At 41.4% G+C, this 27,400-nt stretch overlaps 1 protein-coding gene and 1 long non-coding RNA gene across 6 annotated transcripts in view; one reads left to right on the top strand and one right to left on the bottom strand.

The window, feature by feature from the left end:
* The window catches only part of LOC111247964 (beta-1,3-galactosyltransferase 5-like), an 89,733-nt gene that overhangs the window by 58,558 nt on the left and 3,775 nt on the right, over nucleotides 1–27,400 (bottom strand). The gene's annotated exons all lie outside the window — the stretch shown is intronic.
* On the top strand, nucleotides 19,340–26,665 carry LOC147756475 (uncharacterized). Of its 2 annotated transcripts, none has more exons than XR_015323992.1 (3): nucleotides 19,340–19,673; nucleotides 20,929–22,891; nucleotides 25,746–26,665. It is a non-coding gene; the product is annotated as an uncharacterized LOC147756475 (long non-coding RNA). The 2 variants fall into 2 exon arrangements; XR_015323993.1 differs by lacking the exon at nucleotides 25,746–26,665 and adding an exon at nucleotides 23,255–23,269.

Below are 27,400 nucleotides of genomic sequence, written 5' to 3'. Positions count from 1 at the left end.
CGTTACGGTTGTTGTGAAAGCTACTCCCGTCGTTGATCTGACGGGAAGAACGGCATCAGCATTCTCATTTTTAATGTCAGCTGAGGGTAATTTTGTTGACTTCGCGTCAAGACGACGGCGTTGTTGAAGAATCCCTGAAACCCTTCCTACGCATCGTATGCACGCACATTGGAATATACGTATGACGTAACACGTTGCGTTAGAGTAGCCGTTCTACTATTGTGGTCCTTATTACGGGTCATGGTGAGTTCTTGCCGGATTTTACTTCAGAAAAAGAAGCAGAGACCAGACGGTATGTCACCAAGCGATGAAGGAGGAAAATGGGCCATGTTATGAACTTAAAGGACTGTGAAATTAGATAGACGACGTAAGATACTTGACCCAGAGATCAGTCACAACTAAGCCTGCATTTGAACGAGGATGTAAGGTATACATTGATGTTAATGGTGAAAGATTTTTAACGTATGCATTACACTTATCAATTTATCTGTTATTGTAAATACTGACCACGAAAGTTTGATATAACAGTCTGAACTAAACAGCCCAAAGTTATACGACGAGCATACGCTGCCGCAGGCGCGGCACAGAGGAGCGCTGTAACATTTTATTACAGTAATAGAACGTATATAATATTGTATAGAAACTGTACAAGCATCGTTTTGGTAGCTCACAGATTGGATGAACAGGGTCTCGTACGCATTCGATTATTGCGGCTCAGCCAATTGGATAGGAAAAGAACTTATAACGACAAATGCGCAAATGCTGGTGGCAGTGAGATCTGAACAATCAACAAGATAGCGGCATCAGCCCCGCTTTCTCTAGAAGTAGGGTTTTGTTCTTTTTCTAGCATGTGTTGTGGAACTCAAGTATCTGGGAACACTTTGAAAGTGGGAACTGCAACTACCAATAACGGGCACCCTCAACCCCCTTTTCGAGGCTAGTTTTAGTTCGGGCGATTACCAATTGCTCATGGATATATTCACATTTAAGTAAATAGATCAGTGCAATGTAATTATATCGTGGCTAGAGCGACAACTTGACCAACTTGTCTACTTAACTTTATCTATTAGAGAAGCTTCTGGTTATGCATCATATATAGTCGCGAACAAAAGAAAAAAGATATAACATGTCATATATATTATGCTTGTTTGCTATTTTTTTATTCGAAAGGCCTTTGAATACAATTTTTCGATTAGAATTAAACGAAACAGATGAAAACTGGCCGACGAGCTGATTACTTGATGGAAAACGGAGTTACACCTTGACGCATTCTATGTGTCTATACAGAGTATTACTTATTAGCTATCAATGACCATCACAGTCCAATAATTGTCAACTGTCTATACTTTAAATAGCTACGAAAACGAGTTCCTCAGCTAAGAATTTACGCATCTACTGTAAATAGGTCACATTTTAGGGTAGACTTGATTAACAGTACTTTTCCTCTATGTGTGTACTATACTATACTAATAAATATAGCCTAATAAGTGTGCGACCGCGCCAACGATGTTCGGCTCTTAATAAAAGTTCCGTTTTAAAGTCACTCTGAAAACTCGCATTTATAGCAAAATGAAAGACGATGCAAGCTAAACTTCTCCATCAGATACATCTAAAATAAGCTATTCGAAGCCCCGTAATACAACTTAGGCTTGGAATGCTGCTGCTTAAATAAGCAATCCCTAAACGCATGCCTATTTGACGTTGGCAAAATGATTAACTCGAGTTCTAGATACATCCCATATTAACACAGAACTTGCTGTAACGCAAAAGAAACGAAAAATCAAAAGCAGTAATATACGGGCATGCTACGTATAGCATACAGCACTGACGGTAACTTCACTTCGGCCACAATGCTGTTCGATACAATATTAACTACAAAGACAATGGGTTAGACCTCGATGAGATTTTATTTTACTTGCTAACTCCTCTAGGGCCCTGTTGCGCGAGGCTAACGTTGTCGTTTTGAATAGATCTGATCGTGGTCTAGCTTTCTGCATAAACCCTACGTAGGTAGTTCTGTGCTTGGCTGCTAACCCAGCTTGATCGATTATCCAATCGTAAAAAAGGTTTGAAAAGCAGTACCTGCTAAGTTCCCGACGCATGTTAGTAACGTACTTATTATGTCCTTTATTTTTCTTCAACGTCATGGCGTTGCCTGTTTGTTGGCTCAGAGAACTTTTCATTGGGAGAAACGGCAAAATTTATGGTGAACAGAAGAAAAAGAGGAAGCCAAGAGGCGCAAGAGTTATGGCGTGTTATGGCAAACCAGACGAATTCCGACCGACAGCCTCTCGCTCGTCGTTCTGATGCTCCATGGCTCTGCCTCATATTGTGTAGCGTGACTGTCGGAGGGTTCGGCTCCACCACTACCGCCACCTCCAGCAGGAAGTCTATAGTCGACTATTGCTGGTAGGGAGACCGTCCCGTTTCCCCTATCCGTTTTACTGAGCCTGGTGGCAGAAAATGAGTTAGTCTGAGGTCCAAAACTCCGCGCTAATAAAATGGTCTTTAGACCGGAAACGGAAGATGTCCTAGCGCTGGGCATCCGTCGCTTCGCTTGCTGTAAGTAGCCTTGTCATCCTAGGGCGGAAGTGCCTAATTGGGCCTTTTATACGACGACGCAAATCACAGAGAAGAAACGGTCGCAATGTCCTGCACCGAAAGGCAGAAGTTCCTACGTATTTTCTTTCTCTTCGTCTACTGTGACTCTGTGGTCGTATTGTGATTCATGTACATATTAGGAACATGGTACAGTCTCTGGCCGTATTACGCCAGTGAATAGCTGGGTATATACGAATGTATCACACGTCTGTATAACAAGCAGTGTCTAAAGGTAGAATCTTACTTGACACCGAACTATTTTAAGGAAGATCAGTCAAAGCTCAACGCCAAAGAAACGCTTTGATACGCTACTCATACGAGCAACGGCCTCGTTTAGGGTCTTTGTTTTAAATCGTCTGCCAGATTTTAGTCAACCGTTTTATAGAAAAGAGAACAAAGTGGCCTGATGTATATGGCTGAATGGGGCGTTCTTACACTTTGTTAGTGTAGCCCAAACAAGCAAACATAAGCCCTAGATACTTATGCCGAGACCTATAAGAGTCCTATACTGTGCAGTTGCGACAGGTAGATCTGTTGGCTGTATTCTAAGCTTAATAGAAGGCTTTTTCCGGTTTTTTTATGCGAACATGACGTTCAGCCTATTAGCGTTAGCCCGTCAGCATAATTCGTTTAAGGCTGAAAGAAAATATATGTGTTCCTTTTAACACGTAACGTATAGTTCTAACCTGTTTTCCTAACCCTATTAGTTAACAAAATAACTTTTAAGCACATAGTAAAATTATACCATGTTTAATACCCCTCTTGTTTATATTAAGCTGAAATGGCAATATTTAATTTATTACTCTAAAAAGCTAGAAACATCAATTACATTTCAGCTGTTAGCCATAAAACTACGGGACCTAATATTTCGAGCTTGTTAAAAGCTTGTCTTCATGCTCAGGTACGGACGCGTTAAATGAGTAGCTAAGACAGCCGCTCTCGAGATAAACCACGGCGTAACTCTAATCCTGCTTGATGCAAAGAGGCTTACGTTAAATATGTTTCAGTTCATCTTATTGCTTACGTTCATGAAATCATAGAGTTAGTACGTATGGGCAGCCAAACATGGATCGATCGAATATTCTACGTAAACTTGCATTGGAATATTTTTTGCAGTAACTTTACTCTCTTGCCTTGATATTAAGCAACGTTTCGCTCAGACAAAAGATAACGTTTTCTTTATCAACCATTATCGTGCTGCGCGTTGCCCAGCTTTACTCTGAAGGGCGATTTTTTAAATCTAACAAGAACTTATATCTTTAAATGTAAATCTGACTGATTATGCGATCTCGATTGAAGATAGACGTATGTATGTTCTTCTTCCAGTCCTCGTAGTGGAGAGCATTGTTTGTTGCCGATAATCGATTTTGTAGCACTGGGCGTTAAGATAGTTTGTTGACATCGCGGCAGAAGATGTCACCAAATGGAAGCGCCCCATATTTCTATAGAAGAAAGGAAGTCCATATTTTCCAGCCTTCTGCGTCTTAATGGTTGTTATTTGTAGGAGCAAAGTACAATCAAATCGATCTCAAAGAGGGTCGAATTGAGGGGTTCGGATCCTCGCGTTGACCTTTAAGGAACATCGTCGGACTACGCTTATATCTATGAGCTAACTGGAGTGTATGCGATCCCCGCAGACTATCGGCAGAAGCTTTAGCGGATCCCGCCGCAGAGCTTGTGTCACTTAAAGTGTTCCCAGAATCCCACCAAGATTGATATATAGTGCTTTGTTGCCTACGTACTTTAGTTTTTTTTTTTTTTCCTTTCTAGCAACAAAAACCCTATTAACGATATTAAAAATTTGTCGCATCCATCAAACAAAGTGGACATTTTTGGCCGGAGTGCCGGAGGATACGTCTTTTAATATCGTTGTCTACCAAACTAATTCTTTCAATTCGCTTAGAATATACGTACGGCACATACGACTACTTTTGCCTGAGCATTTCGCAGCCCTTGCGCGTGCCTTAGGTTGGTGTTGGAACTCTGTTTTCATAAATTAAATTTCTATATGGCATTCTTCTGGCTAAACTGAGCCATATTGTTTATTGCGCCTTATAGCTAGCTATCCGCTATTAAGCGCATCTACCGCTAGGTAGTATGTTATTGCCATGTATTTAATGTGGCATTGCGCTGTTTCTGAGGGTTGATCCGTTTTTTTCAGAGTAATTTACCTACTCGTACTAAAGGTATCACGATAGCCGGGACAGACCAGAAATAATTAAATTTACCTAAGCTACCACTCGTTTATCAGGACATGCCATAAAATTTACCGCAACCGTTTATTTCAATGAAATACAAATTGTTCGTTAATATATGGGAAACATATGATTTTCGTTTAAGAGAAACATAATTGAATTAAATGGATGTCTCTTTAAAAAGTCCTTGTGAGATAGTTTAGATGTCTCATTACCACCATTAACCGACGGGTGCTGTAACATCTAATCCATCTAGCAGTAAAAGCAGTAACTACGTACCCGCTTTTACTGAATAGTTTACGTGCCGCTTAACTTTCCAGGAAGTTAGACTCTCTAATTCGAGCTTTTGCGTCATATGATGTTTCGAAAACACACGCATCTTACCAGCAAAAGCTTCCGAGCGGAAAAGCAAACAGATCTGGCTTTATTCCACGTCTAATTGTACAAAAAAAAAAAAAAAACATTAAGCCTTTGACACGGTATCTGGAAATGGTGTTTAACTTACTAATTTTTTGTCAATGCGCAAAAAATTCATCAAATTGAGAACACTTCGCTGTCTTCAAAGTTTCAGCTCATAGCGAAAAAGTAATAAGGAGCCTGTCTACCGTAAAAGTACCAAGTTATCGCGCGTTGCATTTTGAACTTGACAAACAGCAGGTAGCCACATATGTGCATACAATTAACGTGGGTTGGAATAAATCCTGTTACCTATAACATATCCTACCAATGCATATCATCAGCACCAGACATTTGATGTTTACGGGCGATAGTATAGTGCCTGTGTTGAGTGGATCCAAAGCCATGCTTTTTTTAACAAGAGCACTTGAAATTGATTTTTTCGGTTGTTCCTATAACGACGTGCTTCCACATCGTGCATATGTGCACACAGAGGAGCTAGCGAAGCTAAAACGCATAGGCTATTTATTGTATGGCCTATTTAGCAAAATATTTTTCAGCTATACAAGCTAGCATATAGGACTGTTGATCCTATAACCAGATTGAAAATAGAAAAAAAAATTCAGGAATTTTTTAATTTGCCGGCCTCACGTTGAGTTTTACCTGAGTGTTTTTATATATATATATATATATATGTATGTATCATTTTCGTTTTTGAAAATCGATAAGAGATTTTTGTCTGATATTATATGTGTCTTAAAATTCGCGACCCTTGTATAAAATACTGTTATTTTTTTTTCGGTAGTCATTTAAAATCTTCTAGTTACCGCGAGTAATTTTTTTTGACAATTTCTTTTACAATCGAAAATTTGCCAGCTTCATGACAGGGAAGTGCAACGATTCTTATGTATCCCTTTTCGGAATCTGTCTATATGCATTATTCGTTTCATATCCGAAACAGTACGGTATACTGATTCTCAAATGTAATAAATTCCATGAGAGCATGCATCAGTATTAGGCTAGTAGCAGGTCCCGTTTGCTCTCGTTTATTGCATGGACACTCGAACCACTCCAACGCCTCTGCAAATCTGCCCAGTTACGATACTGCCCACGGTAAGGTGTGGTAGGAGAGCTAAGCCCAAACATTACGTGATGGTCAGAAACGTTATGTGCCGCTCACTTGGCTCGATTCATTCGTATACATGATATGCCGGAACAGTTCAATAGAATTGACATGTAACATATGCTATCGATTGAATCTCGTTTACATGTCGGTGGAAAATAGCCGTAAGAAACGTCATCAAAATCGATTCTTGCTTCACTAGGTAAATAACACCTATTGAAACACGAAAGTCGGCAAGCAAACAACATCGGTCCAATCCGAGGAATTGTATGAACGTATTTCAAATAAAAACGGATAACTCGGCAGATTTGAACGACACAAGCATCATCTTCAAAAATCGATAGCTGACAAAAACAAACAAATTCATTATCTACTTTGCCGAACGACTATCAGTAGCCATCTGCACTTTTCCAAGCTACCCTATACAATCGAAGTGTCGCAGATTAGATTAGATTTCATCCTTTTCGACGCCATTACCAAGATGCTATTTCTGAATTTCCAAAGCCACTCCTAAGCTAAAACAACCTGCCGAGTCATTTTCAGCTGGCATCATACAGCCCTTCTTTTTGTGACACACCTAGAGGCCTGCTAGTTTATAATTTCCTATGCAGATGCACGCAGTGTCAGGTTTGTGTCGACACGCTATTCGATTTCACGGCATAAGGCTCGCCAGGAACAAAGGAAACTGTCGTGCCTATAGCTGCACTCATTAGTTCAGTGTAACAATCGTTATTATTGAAGTAGCAAAAGCAGTTCCAGTTACGTATACGTTAATGGTGAAGGCTGCGACGGCAGCAGCTGGTCCTTGTTCGTACTGTTGTAAAATTGCTTGCAGCTGAGACTGGACCTGAATAATCGAAAGGAAAAGGCCAGGTGGCCGTTAACGTTACTGTAGTTTCTCAACGACGATATTAAACCAAAGGGACCCAGCTCAAATAGCAATAGAAGCAGCCAATGCCTTCGAGCTCCACGACGTTATTGTTGGTCTCGACGACGACGACGACGAGGATGATGATGTTGAAAACGCCGATGCCGCCCCTCGTGAGCGCGACCTAGAGAGGCTTATCATTAAAACCTATTCTGGAGCGATAAATCTATTACTTTGAAGACCTTGTTTACTCCCTTCTGGCAATAATGATCCCCGAACAGTCAGAGGTGAGTCAACATTAGTACTACCTTTGTTACTGTTGCTGGCATGGATCGGAAGTCTAAAAGCAACACGATGAATACCCTCGCGCACGTCTGAATAGAGTCAAAGAACGCGTTGAGGAAACAGGACCTCACAGGCAGCATGTTTATGTTCCCGTGGACGGACGACGCCCTGAAACGATTTTCGAACGAATCGAAGATTCTCTGCCGCTTTAGCCTATCAAACATAAGGCGTTATAGGGCAAGGTGACAAAGCCGTTTCGAAATTTTTGAAAGTTGAGATTATGGCAAATCTTCAACAAGGTTGTAACTGCGGTTACGGCAGACGTTGAAGAAGCCAGTATGAGATCACTAGCGTTCCATATTATTCAATATTTTTTTACTAATAAATATACGATCTAATATACATAAAATATGTGCGCATACAGTTTTTATATATCAAAATAAATCGAACTTGTTGTGTAACAAAACGCTGAGTCTACGAGAAATATTTGAATCAGATTCAATAGGGATGCTCTATTATTTCGGAGGGGCTTTTGAGTGAGTCGTTAATTTTGGAAACCCTTTTCAAGTAAGAGCAGCCAGCCGATAAGTATTCCTGTTTGTATACCCGTTGCTAGTAAATAACAAATTGTATGTTAGAAGCTATTTCGATAAGCATGCAGTCTTTGTTCGCGTCATGTCGTATTTTTCCAAAGGCTCATATGGTTTAAAGGTCTCGAGTGCGTTGCTTAATCTTGTTTTTGAAGAACGTTGCCTTTGAACGCTTTTTAGTTCTACGATATTGAGCTCTGGAACAGCGTCAGTACCAATTTGCGGCCAAATATGCACAGTAACATCATAGAATAGGTGCACATCGTACAATCCTGCCTAAACCGTTTTGCTAACGAAAAGGGTTTTCTGTTGGGTCCTTGCAGGTATGTATTGTCTGTGGGTGATCGCTTTCAGTGCCAGAATAGGTACATGGCTTATCATCGTGATTTAAATAATATGAGTAGGTAAGCATAAATAAGCGACTCCTAAACATCGGGTGGATGCTACCACCATGGGGCTTCGACTGCAGATGAAAATACGTGAGAAGAAAGGGAGGTTTAATTCATGCTTTCCTCTTCCAACTGTATCTCGAACACTTTTCTTCCGTCCGGCTATAACAGGAACCTCAGCTGGTGGGCGCGAGCCTGTTCTTCACAAAAAAACAACGTGTTGTTGCGTGTGTTGCCGTTTTTTTCTCGCTTCTCGCTACTCTTCACCTTCTTGTAGGCTGTTGTTGTAACTGTCGTAGGACATTAGGTGTTAGTTCTGAACGGCCACGGCATGCTTGTCATGTCTAGTCAGTAACCTTAGGCCGTAAGCTGCAGCTTCAGATCTAGGCATCGGAGAAGAGGTAGTCAATGTTAGAATTAAATTTGATATATACAACTTAGGAACAGTTGATCACCATCGTTAGCACGAGCTGCTGCGGAACGGCTGGAAAAACAGGACAAGTGTCACTTAGGGCGCTGCATAGAGCAGTAGACTATGGACCTTATATGATGACTTAGCCGTTAGTGGCGGCTGGTTAGTAACGGCTCAAAAAGGCTTCGAGAAAAAGATTTATTTTCTACACAAGCCATAGCATGAAGCATAGGTCCGTTGTTCAAATAAGCTGTTACGTGGTTGCTGATAAACATGGGCGTAAAGAGAGGCTTTATAGAAATATCTTTGGACCAAACCAGGTGAGCAGTAAACTGTTCGGCAATAGACGAGAAGACAGAAGTAAGCCTACTCGTCCAACGAACTGTGGCGACCAGAGGCCGGGGGCAAAAAAGGTCGACACGAAATACGAAGCCTAATTGGATGAATTGGAAGAAACGAACGGATCATGCAGTGTGTGTAGGGCGAAGAACTACCTAGTTGAGATGTGGTAAACAGCAAAATACAATGCAACCAAGAACGGAGGCGGTTACCCCTTTGTCTCAGGATGCAAGGATGATGCTGAGTAAAACAAATTGAGACGCAACAGAAAGTAAAGATGACGACAACAATACAGCAGGAGGGCGAAGTCTAAATGTTTCTCATTCTCATTGCAATTATCTACGCCTTTCCTTGGCGGCACACAACAGGCCGGCCCTAGAGGACAGGGGTCAGTAAACAGTAAAGGTATTATGGCTGTCAACTGAAAAGCGAAGACTTTGGTACTTCTGTCGATAGCATGCTGAAACGTTGGCACTGTGATGACGTAAAACGAATTAACGGCCTAGGTCAAAAAACATGCCCGCCTAACGTGCTTCTTTGCTGGTTTAAACGACAAAGCTACATAGTAAAGCTTTCCAAAATGACGGTGAGCGTTCGAAAAGCAAATGAGATATGTACTAAACTAGAGTTATACGATTCTATAGGCATACTTCTAGTCACTACTAATAGAACAAGCTGTTGCCTTTTAGGCCACAGAAACCGATTGACGAAGAAACCAGATGAGGGTAGTCAGAACAGACGAGACTGACAGGCAATACGTGCCAGCTGGGCACCTGTTATGAGCAAAACAACGACAGCATAAGTGAATCTATTGAGATTCACTTCTGTTCTGACGAACGCCAAACGCTTTCACTGATAATACAAAGTAGAGCTCGTTAATTTTTGCTTGACATGAAGGTGTGCCAAAGCTTACATCTTCTATATAGTAGTCCACTTCGTACATGTACGGATATGTACTTTCAAGCCAGGCGGTGACGCATTAGGTTACCTATCATAAGCATTGAGTTGTCAAATAAAAAGTCCCTTTTTTAAAGAGCATTCGAAGTTCTCTTCAAGTGTTTCGCGCTCTTGAAGGGCTATGATCCTAGTACTACCCGTCAGCTGTAAAAAAAGCTGGTGAATGTAAAATGTGTGAGTATAATTGATACACACATGTAACTGGTAAAGCAAAAATTCTACCGTTAGCATCTCGTCTGTTCTCAAGGAACGCAAGGCTATGGGTTAGGCTAAACGTGTATCTATATGAGGCTAGAATAAATTAAAAAAAAAAAATATCCGTGAAGGCTTCCGTGAATCATAAATTATAGGTTAAGCTCAACAGATATTTTTAATATTATGTTAACTGTAGTATTGCTTTAGAATCATTTTATTTCTGCATGCTTCGCTGAAACCGCCTTAACGTTTCTATAATGTAAAGGTTTCTTAACGTTTATTTAATGATAAGATTCTTTTATATATTATTATAATAATTCTTCTTATTATTATTATATATAATTATGGGTTATTAATTAATTCAGTTAAACTAAATGTTATACATTGTGGAAAATTACTTCAAAAGGGGAGACATTCAAACAACACAAAAAGTAAATTACAGTATTGCAGGTGTTATAAGTGTTGTGAAAGACGATTTGATTCAATAGAACAATAATTAAGTTATAATATAATAGAACGAATTTTTAAGTTAGCGCATATGATAAAGCTGTAATACATAGCCCAACTAACAACTTGTCGACTTTAGAGCTAGGTTAAACATTGTCCAGTTTCGGTCAACAGAGCCTACCTGCGGTGACATCAAAAATATTTTAAAGGAATTATTTTAGGGCTAAGAAAAAAAGGCAGGTACGCCTAATTGATCAAATATGTTTTTATGATATATGAGATAAACATTTGCAAAAATTGAGTTTTTGCCCTTTCCTTAATTACTAAATGAAGATATTATAAACGTATCAGGTATTCTCTTTTCTATTACTTGGAAATGAGAAGAGCACTGATATGTCTACAGGACCGCATGGATAGACATATCATTTTGGGATGCGATATCTAAGCGTATTGTTTTACTAATATCCTGATATTATAATGTTTGTTCACAACGAAACGCTCCATTTAACTCTCCTAACAATTACGTAGGCAATCAAACGGACATCTCAATGGCTGTACAGAATCACTAGCTTTACACAACATAATCCTTAACGAAATTATGTATATGACGAAAAATGAAAAGCATTTTTCAATTCTTTCGGTCATTGTTTTCCCTAACCGTTTATTTTCCTGTGGTATCAGAGAGGTCAGAATAAAATACAGTTTAGAAATAGAAAAAAAAAAAAAAAACGATACGCCTAAGCTCAATCTGCAGGGCGGAACCAATTAGAGGGAAAGAACGAAAGAGGAGCTTCTCTGAAATGTGTTTTTTGTTTAGTCACATCTAATTTTCCGATATTTTTTTTTCGATATTTCTCGTTTCTCTAATACTCCAAAACAGGAGCAGGAGCAGTGGAATAAGAAAAGGCACACAAAAAATACGCATCGTCCTTTTTCTACTGTACTCGCTCACCTCTTCATCGCTTGGTGCTTCCAACGTTCACTCCTCGTTCATAGCCCACGTTATGTTGTTGTTTGTACAATGTCATGTTTCACTTATTAGCAGACTCCGATTAGGATCTTCTATCATTAATGTCGAAGACTCCCACAGGGGTCTGGCGAGGGCTAGCTAGCTAGCTTCCTGTGCGACCCTCAAAGCTAATAATGGACATAAGAATTATGAGACGTTGGTCTCTAGGAAAGCTTTCGTATCGCAGAAGAGGACGAAGGTGGCAGAAGAACAAGAGTGGAAAAAAAAAGCAGTAGGAGAACAGTGGTTCCGTAATGGCCGATAAGTTTACGAATAAGACGCCTTAGAAGGTCTGTTACCGCTGTATTAATATTATTGTCATCACCATATTGTATAATGTCCATAACAAAGGATGCTGGCCGCACGAAAGAGACAAAAGAAAGAATGCTAAAACAGAAAGACTCTAAGCATGATATTAATAACGGTTATGAGAATCGTAGCGTAGCGGAAACAAAAATATAGACCAAACAGGAAGTGAGAAGAGGACTGCAGGCAGTAATCGTATTGAAAATGACAGTACAAAATAGCCGCTGTTTCAGTGCCTCTTATTAAGCGTACCATTGTTCCAACATGTTCTACATATGTAAATTTAATTTTCACCACAGGGTAGCTTTCCATTCGATTATCCTCCACTCGTAATGTTATCGATGGCAATCGCTGGATTACAAATACAACTGCAAGCCATGAAAAACCAATTGTACGACTGTGTCCGAGTGAAAACCACTGAAGACCAGTCTCTTTGCTGATGCAAGCTGCTGAGTCGCTTTCTAAGCCATGACCATTTTTCTACTATATATATATATATATATATATATATATATATATACATAATTGAGTGTACCTTTTACTAATCCTGTTCGTATGCCTGTCTCTATTGCAAGATCACGGCGATACGTAACGCGAGTACAGATGCGTCGGTGTACATGGCTGTTAATTAGAGTGAACCATAGATGTGAATCGCTTAGGGCTGAACAATTAGACGAGTTGCGGTACAATTTTCTCAGCAAGCTGTTAGTGGTAGGCAAACCCTAGAAAAATTAACAGAGAGTCTAGTCGCGTCCTGCGCGGCGCAGGGATCCGGCGTAGAGGAGTACTAGCGGACTCGACAAAGACGCCATTACAATGTGCGGTCGACTGCTGACTTCGTGAACAGGGGACCAATAAAAAAGGAGGCTCAGACATCGGGAACACAATACCGTCCACATTTATATGGTTAGCGCTCAATATATGCTTGAAGACCTACTCCGCGCATTTAATTCTCTCTCTCAGCTTTTTCATGTCCGGACGCTCGAATGCTTCCCTTGTGGTCATTATGGTTACTAAGTCCGTGTACGTTTGCTGACAAGTTTGTGTGTGTATATAATTTTCCGCCCGTATCTAATGCTTCCAGTGGCGTTTGTTGCTCAATAGAGTACGCTGTGTCATGCTAGATAGGCCGACAAACCGACCTAACTAGCAGTAGCAGTAGCAGTAGCAGCGGTAAGTGAAGCGACACCTGCACGGGCCGCCCACCCGATGGAGTCAGCCACCGATCGGCTGGCTTTATTCTCGTTTTATTTCTGTCTCTAGTTATTTTAAGGAGCAGCGTCATTAGCACAGAACGAGTGCTATTTCTGGCAGGATGAGTGGCAACTTCATGATGATAGTACGGATCCACCCTGCTGCTATTGATGATGGCAGCTACTGCCGGCAGCCGCTGTAATTAAGCACGACGTAAGTGGGGCCGCGTACGCTTACGGATACGGAATATAATACAATACCATACAAAATGCTTAACGAGGGAGGGAGACGCACAGCTGCACAGAAGCGAAACATAAGAAAGGAACGAATGACGAGGACGACAAACAGCCTCACTTCTCAAGATGCTTCAAGACGTACAGAAAGTCACGATGGTCATCACTCAGAGACAATGTCACTATTGTTGTGCACCGATGCTAGCGAAATACACACATGTACACACAAAGCATACGATCTCGCAAGAAAAAAAAAAGGTTTAGTTATAAAGAACAATGCGGCTTTGTGTGGTGACTGTCCTTTCAAACCGCTCGGCATCTGCTTCATTGCCCACGCAGTAGTGGGCAGGAAACAGATGCTGGCGGCAAATTGACGAATCACAAACACGTGTGTCTACCAAACGACGGCAACCTCGAGTAACACCTGTCGTTCCTACAGAAGAACACTATTTGATGCATAATAACAAGTACTATGATTTGGAATAGCTGGAAGGAACGCAATAGTAAAGAAAGGGCACACCACTATACATGAAGATGATGTATACTACATATAGAAGATCCTAAGGTACAGCGCCTGGCACAGCGACTTTTTCCCATGAAATAGCCCTGTTATTCCTGAAACAGAAACGGCTAAAGTAAAATAATACAATGAATACCAAATAATAGAAAAATAGCACATGCAATACATATTGTTAGAGATATAATCGTTGAACGTAATAATAATAATAATGGCTAATAAAAATAATTAAAATAGCAAAAAAAAAAAGCACAAAGTTCGTATAGCACGTACATGCACTTTTTTCTGTTATGCTGTAAATAAATCGGAGACAATTTGCCCGAGAAAGAAGAAAAACCGATGGAGAAAAACCAGAGCATAGAACGAAAAGCATGGAGCGAAATATTTTTGTCATAACAATGAGTGTAATGTCTATTGGTACCATCAGAGATATATGGCGCGACGACAAATAGCGACTCACGAAAAAGACTCGTTACGCTCGCTCATAGGCAAGAAAAAATGGAACCGTTTAGGAAAACTGTGTAGGACGAAAGAAAAGTTTCAAGAAGGAAATCAATTTATAAATAAAGAACTCAACGGCTACGATCGTCGGAATATGGCTATGGGTGCCATCCGTCGCTTTGCTCGCTGGTACGTCCGATACGTGGTTTGTTCCAAAGCAAAAAGGGAAAAACATTCGAGCTATTATCACTCCTCTTTGGAACGACAACGGTGTTTTGGTTAATTTCGATAACATAAGAGTATTTGCATCGCAAGCTTATAATAGTGCTTGGGTTCAGTTTCCGTCGGAAATGCAGGCGCAGGCTGTCATCGTTGTCGTTGTTGTTGCCCATATTGGTGAACATAAGCAGTGTGGCCGAAAAAGGCCGCTCGGCATGATGATGGCGGTGATGATGATAATGAAGGGAACGTTTCAATCAAACGGAATATAGGTCGCTGGGGCGCCGGACTCAACGGAATACCAAAGGGACGAACAGGGGGGCGTCAACGCAGAGGAAACATAACGGCGATGGCCCAAGCCAACAAAAACGAGAGCATCAACCGACTTTCTTTAGGCGGCCAGAACAGAAATATCGAATAACTAATAGACGAGAGCTGCAGCGATGAGACAGTGATTCCATCGCCGCACTAGGAAACAGGAGCTCGCAAGATGGTGGCAACCGGTCCCCTGTGAATAAAGCTAAAATAGAGAACTTATACTCGGTCTTGCGAACGAGGGAACATAACCTGTCAGCGGTTGTCATGGCAAGAAACTGCGGAGGAATGATAACAGCGTAGCCAGCCGTTGAGAAGGTTCCAGAAGAAGTTAGGACAAAGGGCAAGAGGATGGCGTAGGGAACGGGAGGACTGGTAACGGTTAAAACAAAGCGGCCGCTGCAAAAGTAAGGGCAAGTACAGAAGTATGCAGGCGGTAGCTGTGAATGACAGAAAATATATTCGATGCCACAAGAAACATCATAATGGAGGTTGGATTCGAAAGGAGAGGTAAATAGCAAGAGAATGAAAGTGAGAAAACGGGGGCTGGTGGTGGTGATGGTGGTAAGAGATAAAGGAAAAGCGAGGAACAAGTTACCAGTGACGACGCTAGCAGAGCTATTGATGAGGAGGACAATAAGCCAAAAAATAAAGAAACATCAGGCGAGCTGTCCTCATGAAGAACTAAAAATAAGAAAACGAACGAGAAAAGGCTATATATATATATATATATATAAAGAGAGGGGGAAATAGACCGGGGAAGCGGAGATTGCAGGGAAGCAGGTGGCAGCGCTTGAACAAGAGATGGGTATAAGAAGAAGAGTGAAAGAATGGCAACAGGCAAATGCAGCTGGACACAACATTGAAAGTAGATGGAAAAAGTTGTTAGTGATGAAGGAAAAAGGGGCAATGTTGCTCTTTAGATGGTTATGTGTGCGTATGTGTTTCAGTCTGTCACCACGGTACTTTTTGAGCATATTGCCATCCTTGTGAACGTTCACTACTTGATAACCTTCCTCTCATTGATCACGTCTCAAACTGATCAGCACTATTTTTAGCAATTGGCAAAATATGGTGCGTTTGACAAAAAAACCCTAAAAAAAACTCATAGAAGATGAAGTCACGAATTACATCGACTAGCCAGCTTCTCGTCAACGGGTATAGCTATGTTGCGTATGCAAGTGGATGCGACAATTCCTATTTAGTTCACTCGCCACGTACCATTGCAATAAGAACTGTTAGGATGATTCACAGTAAGTCCATCATTTTCTTTTTACTTAACGCACAAAATGACGCGCGCATGCGTTGTCCATATACACTGATATGCGTTGTATTATATTTATACTGATATTCTTCAGGTCCTAGTACAGTGTATCCGGGTGGCTTTGACAAAAGTCAGTGAATAGTTTCCCACTTCTAACCATTTTTCTGTCTGTTTAGATACTGGGGGCTATAAAGTTTCCAACTGTAAGGTCTTTGTTGCGCCCACAGCTATGTTATCTCTATCGTTTCGTTTTTGCTTTCCTTCTCATAATTGAGTGCCTTCATCGCAGAAAATAATAAGACAACTGTCGCATAAACTAAGGCTTCTAACCGACGATATAGTAGACACAGGGGCCGCAGGTTATCAAACCTTCCTCGGAAATGAGAAGGAAAAATTGAACAAACGAATAGCGACATCTTTCATTCCATTTCGTCTGTATGAGCCTCCACTACTCTAATACCACTCTACTAATGTATGGTGTGGAAGGAAACGTTTATAAACTAGTACACTCTTTCTGATCGTCTCTTTGGTTGCAACTCGAGATATGGAGGCTTGGGGTTTGACCCAGCTTCTGAGAAGCAGCGCCGGATTTCGGGCCAGTACTTTCACACTGGCCTCGCTAGTTTGACGCCATTTATTCTAACCCAATCTCAGCTAATGGCGGTCTAAAAGGAAACATGTAGCAGAATGGAAATAGCCCTGGCAGAAAAACCTGTGAACAAGTGCAAGGGACAGGAGCAGCAAGACGAGTAGATCAGAACAAGAAAGCAGCAAACAAACAGCGGTAGCGAAAGTGCGTGGAGCGGCACTAGCCAGCACATGCCAGTGGCGCTGCTGAAAGACGCTGAGCCAACGAACAGAAACACAGGTTTAGCCCGGCCTTCGCAGCCGTCGTCGGCAACACCGTACTTCGTCTACTTGACATTTCCTTTTGCCACCCAGAGGTATACATGATGGCAAAAACAGAAAATACTAGGCGTTTCTGTGTTGTTACATAGTACAGCCTCTACAGCCGCCGCTACTACGATTGCCGATATTACTGATTGTGGGGTTCATGGTGGTGTGGTCATGTATAGGCAAGGGGCATTTGGGAGTTAGTTAAAAGGGCGGCGGTGTCAATATGGACCCGTCGCAAACTGGTAGTATAGCGACAGTACTTGAGTCTATCGATTCATGAAGAGAATCGGTAGTCGGTAATCGCTTCTGCCGGAAAACAAAAACTTTCGGCAAAACTGCTCGTCAGTGAACTTCGATGGTTTGGAGCGAGTGAAAACGAAGGGCAAAATAAAAATATGTGAATAAATAAAAGAAAAATAAAATAAGGTATTGTGTGGAGAATCTAGTTGCCTGTGAGGATCACTAATAATAATAACAATAGTAATAATAAAAACGAGAACAATTACGTTATCAGAAATTAAACCTGATATCGTTCCCAGACTAACAATAGGGAACTTCGATAAATCCAGAAGCTCGATTAAAGACGAGTATGCGTTGGTAACATATATAACCAGACCAAACCAGCGCGAAATGCAAAGAGGATTTCGAAATGTATTGTATGCTTGTAGGCGGTAAAGAATTGTGCCATGCGACAATATGTATGTGAAGGAACCTCTTACTCATCGTACTCATATTACAATAGAGGAATTAAATGCAAAGTGAAAGGTTTGGGCCGCTGACCCAATTTCAACCTAAGTCCAATGACTAGTCGCACATCTTCGAAACGTTTTTTGTCGTAGAATGTCTAGCAAGACTTACATTCCACCACCAGAATTGCTCTTTCATTTCCCATTAAAATTCTTAGTCCTTTTGTCAATCTCTACTTGCTTACAGGTTTTATGAGGTAGTCATCTGTTTACTGTTTCTGAGCATACGACAATTTTTTGTAGTTCTTCTGTAATGACAGCTCGCGCATATATATGTATATATATATATATATACGGCATCGTCATAAGTGACAGGTGGCTGTACTTAACTGAACGACTGTGTAAATAGTTACATGGGAAGTCTATATTTTGAAAGCGGAAGTGGGCTGTTGCTTTGAGGAAGCTAATTTTCGAAAAGCAAAATTTTTATTTGTAGGATCACGTGTTCATTGTTTTCAGTGTGCTGGCCTGTTTCGGCTGTCCTTTCTCTGCGAATGAAAGCGTTTATTCAGCCGCTATTCAGCCCCCTTCCGTGGGGCAAGGTAAATAATTGGAAATTGTTCTTACCGTCTAGTAAGCTCGAGCAGTTTGAGCTCACTCAAGGGTATATCGCACAGACAGGTATGCACGGTAAGTTTCCATGTAGAACGCGTAACGATTGTTTAGAAGAAAAGTTAACCCGACGTCAAATCCCTTAAGCCCAAAAAGGAGCACGTAATAACTCGAGAGAGAATCGACACCTACGTGACGTTCTTCTAGAGTTCCGCTCGCGTAAGAGGCCATTGATCACGATTTGTTTGATCGACTCACGGGTTTGCACAACGAGTAAGGGAAGCGAAAGTTCTTAGAGATGTGATACAGAGAGCTATGTTCATACTCAATTGTGCTGCCAAGTTGACAACGACACGCTGGTAAATGGTTAATGGCGAAAACGGCGCTACGAAACAGTACCTGCTCCACCAGTGTAACTTAGCCCACACGGGAAGCGGATGACTATGATTGACCGTACTTCTAGCTCAATTGTCAAGGAAATATTCTTTGCAATGATAACTACTCATTTGGATTGCCAATGGTACTTATCTATTTACACTGACGTAATCGAAATCTACCTAATAAGGGAAACTTGCGCTTCGAAAACGATACGTGGAACAGTACAAACGTCTCCAATGAAACTGCGTGGTGCGGAATAACAATTGTTTATTCGGTACAGTTCATCCAAAAAACAATGAAAAAAAAAAAAGAAATCATCGATTAATTTAACTCAGAACTACCATAATGTATACATACACGCAGTTCACGTACCTCGCAATTCAGTGCTCGTTTTACGTTGCGCTGTTTCGGAGGTGGATGAATTTAGTTGACCGCATGCGGAGATTGCTTGAGATTTACGTATGGTCTTTAAAACAACGCTCAGAGCTCAGGTCGATAGTAATTGAGATCGCGGCAGCGATAGTAGGTGGGAAACGAAGCGCCATATAAGTGAGTAATCGCCACTGTAAGAACGTTGAAATATATCGAACGTATTTATAAGAAAAATTGGTGCTCGACAACCGTGCAAACTTGTCCTCAAGCCGGAACTGCAAATCAGCCTTTATTAGGTACACAAGATCTTCGCCGAAAAATGTCCGAGGTGGGGAAAAGTAAAGTGAAGATCACTATTGTTTCTACGAAAGATACGACTCGAGTTACTGACCAGGTGCCCGATGATGACGCCAGCGAAGCTTCATATACCCAGGTAACGTTCTCGTGAGGGATTCGAGGGTAACGTATTGCTAACCTCAGCGACACGTTATGGTCCAGATTCTAATCAGTTATGGGAACTAACTCTCCGATGGAATGCGGACGTATAACTCCAGACGTAGAAGTATAGACACAATAAGCGCGCGCGCGCTACTAAACTCTGATTTGAAACTAGTAAATTACTCGACACATTTCGTTCCTACGCACAGGACGTAATATAATTGAGGACATGTTTGGTATTCGGGAGAGTTAGCTAGATACGAACTATTAGGAAGACGTGCAGTGTCTTCACGTGTCCGTGTTTTGCTACCGTTAAACACTATTCGCTTCCAGATTTATTGCGGACGGCGTACTTAGTGGCTGATTTTGCTTTGGGAAATTTGCGACACGGTCATACCTGTTCGTGTCGGGCCACATCTAGCTGTGTTTTTTAACTGAATGAGCAATTCGGCAGCCGTTCTATAGATTAGTCGTGATCTCAATTTCGTATTGATTGAGTCGTAGGTGTGTCCTTTCATGGCAATGACAGGTCAAAGCATCCAGTATATGGTCTTATTCAAACGGGTAGGATTGCTAAATTGTCGGTGGCGTGAGCAATTGATTCGATTAGGTGCATTCAAACCAGCCATACTTCCCTTAAGTTCCTTGAAGAACTTCAAGAACAATGGACAGAAGGGGAAGTAGTGTACAAAAGCGACGAAGAGATTTTTTTCTAGGCACGTTGATACGTAGGTTTTACTTCGAATGGTATAGCTCATAGAAAAGTGCCCCTGTTAGTACAAATGCCAATATTCCGAGGCAAGAAAAGTAGTCCTAAAGAACGGGAGTCGGCTGTATGTATACCAGCTGTCGGTGAGGCCTGCCCGCGTTTCATAAACACGGAACTGCACTATAGAGCTATATCATTGCATTGTATTGATTATATCATGTTTGGTCTGACCATGTACGAGGTGGATCGCTCCAGGTGTAGTAGGCTAATGGAAATAGGCATAATAAAAGGAAGAGGAAAGGAGCTATACATTGGTCAGGATTGGTTCGTCGGCCAATTAAACTGCAGAACCACTGAAACTGGCTAAAAGGGCAGTGTATAATATATCAATATCGTAATAGAGCAGTGCAATGTCGACGAAATAGAGCAGTGCAATGTCGGCTAACTCACTATAATTTAGTTAGGATGGTGGATCGATATGACCATTTTGATTTTGTAATTCTGAAATATCACTTGTCAACGAGTGCTTTTTTTTTTGTAGGTTGTAAACGATGAGATAAAAGGAGGCGCATCTAGGATAACCAAGCGCAGGTCTTCTGAATGCATATCTGATCGTAGGTCGAAAAATAGGAAGTAAACGAGTGGTTGCCGTGAACGTTGGAGCTGTACGTGGACACTGGGGTCGGCATCGTTTTCTAGATGAGTACGATGTATTTTACCACTACTACGCTACTGCACTAGCAACGTCCCTGTTCCAATGCTTCTGTTAGAAACGTGTAGTTTTTACGAATTCAAGGACTTCAACCCGCAAGCTGAGGACGTGCAAGTTATAGCATAATGTAGAGCATATGGAGAGAATACTACCGAAACGGAAATGAAAATGAGACAACGACAATCGATTTTAAACTAGAGAAGAGTGGGGAGCAATTGTGATCCAGAAATACGGACGAGTTCTTACAGTAACTGACGAAAACGGGGCGAAAGGCCAAGTGAAGCCCTAACGAATGTCACACGAAGCCAAAAAAACAGCACAGTAATACTAGTAGCAGTAATACACGGGAAAAGATATACTGCCTTCTATTGATGCGGGGGAAAAGATGGATAGGAGAAAAATAAGGTGGCATAAAAGGACACAGTAAAGAGGGACCTAATTCTAGGAGGAAAAGCAGTGGCAGAAGTAGATGAAATTACATGCCGTCTTCAACGTGCGGCACGCCAACGCGGTCAGCCGAAGACAAAACTTAACAACACAATGCGTTATCATTGTATTTTTCCAATTCAATCTCCGCTTGCTGGCTTTTTTCCGTCGTAGGATAAGTATCGATGTTCAAATGGGATACCACGAAGGTAGGAATAGGTCGTGGCGCTATATCACTACTAGGAATACTAGGTCGTGCTGATGAAGTGTTTTGCGATCTGGTGATAAATTGGCAGGCGCTACTCGCTTGTCTGACTTTAACCGTAGCGAAGGCTGTACATGAGCAAAGGGCACTCATTTTTTTTTTAACGAGATAATTTGACCTATAAGTAATGTGGGTTTATACCAGTTTTTGATTTAATTGAAGCTTACTACGAGGTGATTGGACCTAATGTGGGTTTATCAGTTTTTTGATTTAACTGATGCTTAACTACAGCGTAGTTTGGTGGTCAAGCGATGTAGAAGATGAACGAAAAAGGCAGAATGTACAGAAAGCGAAAAAGGCAGAATGTACAGAAAGTGCTGTACGTCCTGACTGTTTATCTTGGACTGCAATAATGCATACGGTTTAGGACGAAGTGACAAATCATCGATATCACTAAGATTATATTGTTTTCTATCAATTTAATTTTCTTGGGGAAACGTCCAGAGAAGACTGCTTTAAACTGGTTGGCATCATTGCCGCTATTAATCGAGGTGAAAGCGAGTTTAGAAGTAATAACCAACACAAGTTTTCTATGATCGCACCGCGTTGGCGTCTGCGTAGCCACGTAAATGATACTTGTAATGACGACAGCAATAGTAACGCGGTTTGTGGGGTATGAATGGATTTTTTCCAAAGCGTTAAGAGCTGGAAAGATTGAAAATTTAGCCATGGTCATTCGCTGCGTCTCGCGTGTTCTCTCGACTTACGACTCTGTATCGAAGCGCCTACCGCGTGGAGCCTGGTTTCTATGATTGGCTGCCGCAGCAGAACTGGCAGGCAACCGCGGCAAGATCAACAAGGGAGAGCGCAGAAATAGGAACAAATAGTGTGAGCAGAAGGCCAAGCACGTGAGTGGATATCTCCACATGCTGTTACATTCAAAATGTACGCTCCGCCGGTACTATAGAAAACACGAGTGAAGCAGCACCAGTGTCCACTTAACTTCAAAGCAAGCGAATTACAGGAGAAGAAAGTGGCTATATTTACAAGAAATTGAACTTCTCTTTTCCTTGTCTATGTTCCGTGAGGCTACGAATACAATAACAAATCTATTCCCTCATGCTTCAAAAACAGGTTTCCAGTAAAAGAATAGTGTGCCGCGTGAGTATAGATCATATTTTCACTAAAAAGTAGCGTATTTTTTCTTTTTTAGAAAATGTATCCAAATATATCCATAGTGTGGTCATAAATCATAAATCAGGTGGAAAATACACTATTTTCCACCTGATTTACCGTGGAGCTAAAATCAGTAAATAACACATTATTGCCAAGGGAATCCGAAGTACACGGCTTAACCACATCCCCGGGTGAATATACGGCCTACGCGTTCTTCATTGGTATGGTATGATACAAATTGATCACAACGTATCTGGCCCTAAATATGGGAGACCCAATCAGTGGCCTCCCATATGATCAGTAGTTATTTAATCTGGTTTGTCTGCTGTTCACATACGTACGTTCTAGGTGGATCCTATCGTGTGGTAACTTGAACCACCCCCCCCCCTCCCCCCAGGGGGGTATACCCATCGCCTGGTGATCGGACGCCGATGTCCGGTCTACCAGAGTGCGGCTGTGGTCTGCAAGCATCTGCCGGTGGCCATAGTCATAGCGCGTCATGCAGAGATAAACCACATAGCGAGGCGGGAAAGGTTTGAAGCGATGCTTCTGTTGGTACTGGTCTAAGTTGTAAATCAGGTTCGCTGAATGATTCAGCTGTCAGATCGCGTAGGCCCGCGATAGTTTCCGTGCTCCGTTTCATTTCAGAATGATGACCACTCTGTTGTCGAACGGCTTCGTATCGACCCGTCGGCGACTATTAAGTTCGTATTCTTTATAAATACATGGAAATCTATTTTGCGAAGCTTTGTTATTAGCCACCCCTTATGGCGACTTACCATTATGAAGTCTGGTTTGTTTTAAATCGTTGTTCGTGTAAACTCGTTAAATGTATCTATCTCTGTTCCATGCCGCCAGACCGCACGGGACGAATGTTTATAAATTTCTGCTCCAAGAACTAGTCGAATAGAGAAGCTGTGATATGTGGGCCTCTGGGTGTGCCTACCATGCTGCTAAAGCGCATTTCCTTACTTATTATAATAAGTGAATTTCTCAATCCAGTGACGTTACCTGCGGCCGCTAGTTGCTCCCGAGGGGCTAAGTTGATTTAGTTTAAATGGCGAGGCTGACCGTTCTGCTCTATGCTGTCAGTACAACGGTCGGGCACGTTCAACATTTATACCTCGTTGACAGGACGTCGTTCTACCATTGTGTGAGCAAACATCAAATAAAAAAATTTTGCTTGTGTATGTATGTGTTGATCTTTGCCAAGTAAGCTCGTTGAATGAAAGAATTAAAATGGCTATAACAAAGAGACATTATTACATGCAATTAATAGACATGTACTATTGGCTGTTCATTGAGCTTTTTTACGGGGCACTTTTTTAGAGAAGAAATTCAAATGCTGTTTTATTTTGATATAACCAAGCTTAGCAATTGCTTTGGAACGAACAGCTCGAATAGTGTTGGCAACTGTTTTCAAGGTAAGCATTCCAAGAAGCAAGCTAACATACGATCTAAAATGCAGCCTAATGATGAGGTTCAGAGAAGAATTCTTGAGAAAAAGGCAAACGATAGTAGCAGTACAGTAGAAAAAATATAGGTCTTTAAGGGCTTAAATTAAATTACTTGCTACTTGACACATGGATATCGTTTTGTCTGTTAACCTCTACCTTTAGCAATCAATAGTAGATCATATACAAATACATAGACAGAGAAATAGTTATATGTGAAACGTAGAAAGCGCTCGCTGCTATTATTTTTTTGACGCATTTTTACCAGCTGACAGCGTGTCGCGGCGGGCGCCCGCTAAAAAATCGCAATGCGTATATGCAGAAAAGACCTTTTTTATAGCGCGCCATTGATACAGTCTTTCCCTCCCAAGCCTTGCCTTACGCTCACGAACGCTGACTGCTGCGGCGTCAGTAGGGCCGCATTTGTATCGGCAAAACGCGTTTGGCCTTAAATACCGATATCAGTATCCCGCTGAGGCTGAGGTTGAAGCTGTTGTTGATATCTCTGTGTAGGTTGTTTACATTATTGTTGTCAATGCCATTATCGTCGCTGTTATCGTTGTGGTGGCTGCTACTGCTGCTCTTTGTACTTCTCCCAGAGCGGAAATTCTGTTATTCCACAATTTATCATGCAACATTCGTTTATCTCTCACCCAGATGTAGAACGGTCCGCCCTCGCTTATGGCATTCTGCCGGTCAGCAGGTCACAAAGTCGGTAGAGGTCTAAGATGCTGGTTAGCACAGCTGATCCTGTATGGCCTGTATATATGACCTTTATATAAGGAGCCAATGAAGCTTCACCACCCAGTCCGATGCATGGTATGTGAGCACATCGGTATATAAATTTGTACCTAATCGGGTCAACGAAGTCTTGGAACTGCTGCAGTTGATGGGACGAGGGCAAACTAATAATTATTACTATATTATTATTTATGACCCACCATACGAAATTAGTTCAACAGATAAGAAAAATCTACATTGAACTTCGATGATCTGATTTAAATCTCAGATGACAACTGTGACGAAAGGATTATTCTAACTAAACCGTAACTTTATTTCTTACGGCTAATTTCAAATAATTAGTTATGCCGACTATGGATTGTAAGTAAACTGTAGACTAAGATGTATTGCTCAACAAAGCTCTTCCAATTACCATGCACTTCACTAATGAAGTGAGTATATTTTCCGGATATTTTTTATTCAGATTCGGTCTGAACAAAATAACTATTGTGAACGTCCACGATGAATCTTTAGCAGCACATAGATTGGAGCCGTTTTAATGTCCCAAATTTCTAACCAGCTGCAAATGCATCAGCATTTTCTAGGAACATTTTTCATCCAAATAGATACGAAGCCCATGAAAAATTAGTTTTTTTTTTTTACAGCGATCAAATCACAACTCGATTCAGTGAGCTTCTGAACCCACAGCGCAGTCTCCGTAAGGCAACCGGTGTATTTGTGGTACTTAGTCATCTGTTGTTGTACGCTGCGATACCTTTCGCCCACCGCCCACATTGAGATCCGATTAAGTAAAGCTTTGAGGATACGGTATTAGCGAAACGACTTAACTAGGTTTCCCGTTGTCCAGCGTTGCGCGACTTCAGCAATCGAATTTCTCTCTGCGAGTGACAATCAATGCTTATATACCTAGTACAGTACACACTGCCTTATATGATCTAGCACTGAAGTGGGCCAGAAAATCTGGTGCTATCTAGCAAGGTTTTTAAGCCAAAGCAAGTCCAGATCTGCCGACAAAGCCCACCGATCCTTTGGCTAGGCACGCCCCATTTCGATGTGCTTGGTTCCCCGCCATCAGCAAGTGCATCGTAAAGAAAATACGTGCACACTCGGTGGTAGTATCAAAGGACGAACAAAGAAGCAACAAAGAGGCACAGTCCCGGTTTCCATTTTAGTAACTGCCGATGGGCATCTATTTTCGCAACCGATGGGAATGAGATAACAGTTGCAAGAATGAGAGTGAAAAGAATTACTTAACCATGAGCAGGCCCGAGTTGTGTTAAGGCCTCCCAAGATTCAGGATTCACTTTGAATAATTCAAGAAGGACTCAGAACTAGGCTGATACTTGGAATGCGTCCAGGAGGGAATCAGATGGAATGAAACGTAGTTGCTGACGCTCAGTAGGCCCTGTTTGGCCAGCGTCATTTTCTTCAAGGACTCTAGGGAGACGAAGCATGAATCAGCCTGAGATCAGAATGCAGCAAGCAGTCTTTATACAGATTGATGCTGCTGCTGCTGCTACTACATGCATGAGTGGTAGCCAGCCATAGCAAGCGCTGCGAGCGTTTTAAATGCTTTCGAACAAGTTTTTATCCCTAAAATAAATCAAGGAAACGGAAATTAATTTTTCTTGTAAAGTGTTTTCATAACTGGAAGACATGTTAATTGTGTGAAGTATATCGTGACGGCGAAACGTACGTAAGAATCAGCGAAAATGGCAATGGTGCTTGGTTAAAACCTAATTGAATTAGAGCACTATATATATATATATATATATATATATATATATATTATATATATGTATATATGCATCAGATTGATCTGATTTGTTGATGTTTCACCCAACCTAACATAAATGACAATAAATATACACTGACGACTGTGTCCTGTGCACTTGCCTGCAACCATTTCATCGGCCTGTTTTAACAGGTTTGCTATGGGGCTTATCCAACCTTAGATTTGTTACTCTCGTGATATGTTGGCTTTTGGTACATTTCTGCAATGTAATCACGGAAGGATGATTGACCCTCTTTCCAGAACACAAGTAAATAGGACTAACCGACTTGTGGGTGAATTAGGCCTTTGGCCGACCTTTGGCCGAGTTTTACTAGGCATTGCCGTTGGAAATCGGCTAATTGTTGATTTTGTTCCTGGGGCGTCATCGAGGTTTGCATTTTTTGTGCGGAATAATTACACATATATAATAAGATTAACTCTGTTTCCGAGACATCACCGAAGCTTAAAGTTTTTTTCTTTTTTTAAATGGCTATAGTCTTTTATAATATATATATATATATATAC

This window comes from Varroa destructor, unplaced genomic scaffold, assembly GCF_002443255.2.
Source record: "Varroa destructor unplaced genomic scaffold, Vdes_3.0 BEIS01000003.1, whole genome shotgun sequence".
Lineage (NCBI taxonomy): Eukaryota > Metazoa > Arthropoda > Arachnida > Mesostigmata > Varroidae > Varroa > Varroa destructor.
Note: the sequence above shows the minus strand (reverse complement) of the source record. Positions and strands in the feature narration are given on the sequence as shown.